Source organism: Leucopleurus acutus (genome assembly GCF_964270905.1).
Source record: "Leucopleurus acutus genome assembly, chromosome: 9".
Classification (NCBI taxonomy): domain Eukaryota; kingdom Metazoa; phylum Chordata; class Mammalia; order Artiodactyla; family Delphinidae; genus Leucopleurus; species Leucopleurus acutus.
The window spans coordinates 38,469,401-38,475,689 of NC_139144.1; positions in this window are offsets into that span (position 1 = coordinate 38,469,401).

Here is a 6,289-nt window from a genome sequence, read left to right on the forward strand (position 1 = left end):
TTTTTCTCTTTCTGACTTACTTCACTCTGTATGACAGTCTCTAGATCCATCCACGTCTCTACAAATGAGCCAATTTGGTTTCTTTTTATGGCTGAGTAATATTCCATTGCATATATGTACCACATCTTCTTTATCCATTTGTCTGTCAAAGGGAATTTAGGTTGCTTCCATGACCTGGCTATTGTAAATAGTGCTGCAATGAACATTGCGGTGCATGTGTCTTTTTGAATTATGGTTTTCTCTGGGTATATGCACAGTAGTGGGATTGCTGGGTCATATGGTAATTCTACTTTTAGTTTTCTAAGGAACCTCCATACTGTTCTCCATAGTGGCTGTATCAACTTACATTCCCACCAACAGTGCAAGGGGGTTTCCTTTTCTCCACACCCTCTCCAGCATTTGTTGTTTGTAGATTTTCTGATGATGCCCATTCTAATTGGTGTGAGGTGATACCTCATTGTACTTTTGATTTGCATTTCTCTACTAATTAGTGATGTTGAGCAGCTTTTCACGTGCTTCTTGGCCATCTGCATATCTTCTTTGGAGAAATGTCTATTTAGGTCTTCTGCCCATTTTGGAATTGGGTTGTTTTTTTAACATTGAGCTGCATGAGCTGTTTAATTATTTTGCATATTAATCCTTTGTCCATTGATTTGTTTGCAAATATTTTCTCCCATCCTGAGGGCTGTCTTTTCGTCTTGTTTATGTTTCCCTTTGCTGTGCAAAAGCTTTTAAGTTTCATTAGGTCCCATTTGTTTATTTTTGTTTTTACTTCCATTACTCTAGGAGGTGGATTCACAAAGATGTTTCTGGGATTTATGTGAAAGAGTATTCTTCCTATGTTTTCCTCTAAGACTTTTATAGTGTCCTGTCTTACATTTAGGTCTCTAATCCATTTTGAGTTTATTTTTGTGTATGGTGTTAGGCAGTGTTCTAATTTCATTCTTTTACATGTAGCTGTCCAGTTTTCCCAGCACCACATATTGAAGAGACTGTCTTTTCTCCATTGTATATCCTTGCCTCCTTTGTCATAGATTAGTTGACCATAGGTGCGTGGGTTTATCTCTGGGCTTTCTATCCTGTTCCATTGATCTATATTTCTGTTTTTGTGCCAGTACCATACTGTCTGGATTACTGTAGCTTTGTATAATAGTCTGAAGTCAGGGAATCTGATTCCTCCAGCTCCATTTTTTTCCCTCAACACTGCTTTAGCTATTTGGGGTCTTTTGTGTCTCCATACAAATTTTAAGATTTTTTGTTCTAGTTCTGTAAATAATGCCACAGGTAATTTGATAGGGATTGCATTGAATCTGTACATTGCTTTGGGTAGTACAGTCATTTACACAATATTGATTCTTCCAATCCAAGAACATGGTATATCTCTCCATCTGTTTGTATCATCTTTGATTTCTTTCATCAGTGTCTTATAGTTTTCTGCATACAGGTCTTTTACTTCCTTAGGTAGGTTTATTCCTAGGTATTCTTTTTGTTGCAATGGTGAATGGGATTATTTCCTTGATTTCTCTTTTTGATCTTTCATTGTTAGTGTATAGGAATGCAAGAGATTTCTGGGCATTAATTTTGTATCCTGCAACTTCACCAAATTCATTGATTAGCTCTAGTAGGTTTCTGGTGGCATCTTTAGGATTCTCTGTGTATAGTATCATGTCATCTACAAACAGTGACGGTTTTACTTCTTCATTTCCAATTTGTATTCTTTTATTTCCTTTTCTTCTCTGATTCCCATGGCTAGGACCTCCAAAACTATGTTGAATAATAGTGGCAAGAGTGGACATAAGGATGTTCCTGATCTTAGAGGAAATGCTTTCAGGTTTCCACCATTGAGAATGATGTTTGCTGTGGGTTTGTCATATATGGACTTTATTATGTTGAGGTAGTTTCCCTCTATGCCCACTTCCTGCAGAGTTTTTATCATAAATTGGTGTTGAATTTTGTCAAAAGCTTTCTCTGCATCTATTGAGAGGATCATATGGTTTTTCTCCTTCAATCTGTTAATATGGTTTATCACATTAATTGATTTGCGTATATTGAAGAATCCTTGCATCCATGGGATAAACCCCACTTGATCATGGTGTTTGATCCTTTCATGTGCTTCTGGATTCTGTTTACTACTATTTTGTTGAGGATTTTTGCATCTATGTTCATCAGTAATATTGGCCTATAGTTTTCTTTTTTTGTGGCATCTTTGTCTGGTTTTGGTATCAGGGTGATGGTGACCTCATAGAATGAGTTTGGGAGTATTCCTCCTTCATCTATATTTTGGAAGAGTTTGAGAACAATAGGTGTTAGCTCTTCTCTAAATGTTTGATAGAATTCGCCTGTGAAGCCATCTGGTCCTGGGCTTTTCTTTGTTGGAAGATTTTTAATCACAGTTTCAATATCAGTGCTTGTGATTCGTCTCTTTATATTTTCTATTTCTTCCTGGTTCAGTCTCGGAAGGTTGTGCTTTTCTAAGAATTTGTCCATTATTTCCAGCTTGTCCATCTTATTAGCATATAGTTGCTTGTAATAATCTCTCATGATCCTTTGTATTTCTGCAGTATCAGTTGTTACTTCTTTTTCATTTCTAATTCTATTGATTTGAGTCTTCTCCCTTTTTTTCTTGATGAGTCCAGCTAATGGTTTATCAATTTTGTTTATTTTCTCAAAGAATCAGCTTTAAGTTTGATTGATCTATGCCATTGTTTTCTTCATTTCTTTTTCATTTAATCCTGATCGGATCTTTATGATTTCTTTCCTTCTGCTAACTTTGGGGTTTCTTTTATTCTTCTTTATCTAATTGCTTTAGGTGTAAGGTTAGGTTGTCTATTTGAAATGTTTCTTGTTTCCTGAGGTAGGATTGTATTGCTATAAAATTCCCTCTTAGAACTGATTTTGCTGCATCCCATAGGTTTTGGGTCATCGTGTTTTCATTATTTGTTTCTAGGAATTTTTTGATTTCCTCTTTAACTTCTTCAGTGATCTCTTGGTTATTTAGTAGTGTATTGTTTAGCCTCCATGTGTTTGTAGTTTTTCAGATTTTTTCCTGTAATTTCTATCTGGTCTTATAGCATTGTGGTCAGAAAAGATACTTGATAAGATTTCACTTTTCTTAAATTTACCAAGGCTTGATTTGTGACCCAAGATATATTCTATCCTGGAGAATGTTCCATGAGCACTTGAGATGGAAGTGTATTCTGTTGTTTTTGGATGGAGGTCCTATAAATATCAATTAAGTCCATCTTCTTTAATGTGTCATTTAAAGCTTGTGTTTCCTTATTTACTTTCGTTTCACATGATCTGTCCATTGGTGAAAGTCAGGTGTTAAAGTCCCCTACTATGATTGTGTTACTGTCGATTTTCCCTTTTATGGCTGTTAGCATTTGTCTTATGTATTGAGGTGCTCCTATGTTGGGTGTATAAATATTTACAATTGTTATATCTTCTTCTTGGATTGATCCCTTGATCATTATGTAGTGTCCTTCTTTGTCTCTTCTAATAGTCCTTGTTTCATAGTCTATTTTGTCTGATATGAGAATTGCTACTCCAGCTTTCTTTTGATTTCCATTTGCATGGAATATCTTTTTCCATCCCCTCACTTTCAGTCTGTATGTGTCCCTAGGTCTGAAGTGGGTCTCTTGTTGACAGCATATATATGGGTCTTATTTTTGTATCCATTCAGCAAGCCTGTGTCTTTTGGCTGAAGCATTTAATCCATTAATGTTTAAGGTAATTATTGATATGTATGTTCCTATTACCATCTTCTTAATTGTTTTGCGTTTGTTTTTGTAGGTCCTTTTCTTCTCTTGTGTTTCCCACTTAGAGAAGTTCCTTTAGCATTTGTTGTAGAGCTGGTTTGGTGGTGCTGAATTCTCTTAGCTTTTGCTTGTCTGTAAAGCTTTTGATTTCTCTGTCAAATCTGAATGAGATCCTTTCTGGTTAGAGTAATCTTGGTTGTAGGTTCTTCACTTTCATCACTTTAAATATGTCATGCCACTCCCTTCTGGCTTGTAGAGTTTCTGCTGAGAAATCAGTGGTTAACCTTATGGGAGTTCCCTTGTATGTTATTTGTCATTTTACCCTTGCTGCTTTCAATAATTTTTCTTTGTCTTCAATTTTTGCCAATATGATTACTATGTGTCTCGGTGTGTTTTTCCTTGCGTTTATCCTGTATGAGACTCTCTGCGTTTCCTGGACTTTGGTGCCTATTTCCTTCTATTTCCTATAGTTTTTGACTATAATCTCTTCCAATTTTTTCTCGGGTCCTTTCTGTCTCTCTTCTCCTTCTGGGACCCCTATAATGAGAATGTTATTGCATTTAATGTTGTCCCAGAGGTCTCTTAGTCTGTCTTAATTTCTTTTCATTCTTTTTTCTTTATTCTGTTCCATAGCAGTAAATTCCACTATTCTGTCTTCCAGGTCACTCATCTGTTCTTCTGCCTCACTTATTCTGCTATTGATTCCTTCTAGTGTATTTTTCATTTCAGTTATTGTATTGTGCATCTCTGTTTGTTTGTTCTCTAATTCTTCTAGGTGTTTGTTCTTTAATTCTTCTAGGTGTTTGTTCAACATTTCTTGCATCTTCTCCATCTTTGCCTCCATTTTTTTTCCTAGGTCCTGGATCATCTTCACTCTGATTATTCTGAATTTTTCTGGAAGGTTGCCTATCTCCACTTCATTTAGTTGTTTTTCTGGAGTTTTACCTTGTTCTTTCATCTGGTACAAAGTGCTCTGCCTTTTCATTTTGTCTATCTTTCTGTGAATGTGGTTTTCCTTCCACAGGCTGAAGAATTATAATTCTTCTTGCTTCTGCTGTCTGCCCTCTGGTGGATGAGGCTATCTAAGAGGCTTGTGAGTAATTATTTATTATTGATTGTATTCTTTATATAGCCTTCTGTCTGCTATCCCTGCCTCCAAGGAATGTCTGAATGAAAGAATGAATGAGTAAATAAAATGTGGTGACCTATAAACTCCTTAGTTGGCGTTCAAGTTCCTTCATAATTTGTTTCCTCTAACCCCACTTTCTCTCCTTCCTTCTTTTCCTCACACATACTCCTATGGCTCCAGACAATCTCTCATTACTCCTAGGGTGATATTCCACATTGCTAACTACTGCTGAGGCAGAGGCACTAAGAAATCAGAATGAACACTTGTATGAGCATCTGTGTGGCTGTACTAAATCACATAAGCTGACTGTGGGCTTAATTACTTCTGTATAGTATCATTCACATTCACATTTCCATGATTTTGTGCCCCCTTCCCCTTTTTTTTTTTTGCAGTAATTTTTTTTTTTTTTTTTTGGCGGTATGTGGGTCTCTCACTGTTGTGGCCTCTCCCGTTGTGGAGCAAGGCTCTGGACGTGCAGGCTCAGCGGCCATGGCTCACGGGCCTAGCCACTCTGCGGCATGTGGGATCTTCCTGGACCAGGGCACGAACCCGTGTCCCCTGCATCAGCAGGCGGACTCTCAACCACTGCGCCACCAGGGAAGCCCTCAGCTCAAATTCTTTAAGGCTATGTTCAAATGAGAAATTTTAACCAATCACTCCAAGTAGAAGGTCAGTATGTTCCCACTGTGTCTTGTACCATACCTATAATAACACCCCTTATGTTAGATAATAATAGCATCTCTTATATTAGTGAAGCACTTTTATCCCTCATGAGACTACGTTCCTCGGTTCAGGGATTGCACTATCCCATCTCAGCAATCCCCACGCCTACCACCATGCCTGGTACATTTAGGTACACAATAATTCTTAAAGGGAAAAGGCTAAACTAATGAATTTGGGGCAGAATCATTTATCTGATTTGCTAGTATAAATTCTGAAGGACTAGAACACAGTCCTTTGACTTCCATCAAAGAAAGAAAGAAAAATACTCTAGAGCGGGGACCACCATCTAGAAAGAGTAGACCCAGACAAGGTGTGTGCCTTCATGAATTAGGGTAAGACATGAGACACCCAAAAACAAATTTTCATATGAATTATGTTGTCTGAGACGCTATCATTACCAAGGCTCTTCAACAGAAGTGATTTCTCATATCATAGGAAACGTTCAGCTTCTCATCTTACCAGCGTCAGGTTTTTCTCTGTCAAAGGAAATCCATTTCTTTGTTAGACAAGCTCTACAAACTCACAATTCCATCAAAATAATCAGACTACTATTCAGCAAGACACAGGAGAATGGGATATAGAGATTTAAGGATATTTGTTCCCCTTCAACTGCAGTAGCACAAGCAGGACTGCAAAAATAATGCTAATGACAACACTTAAATTATCTTAAACAATAGGG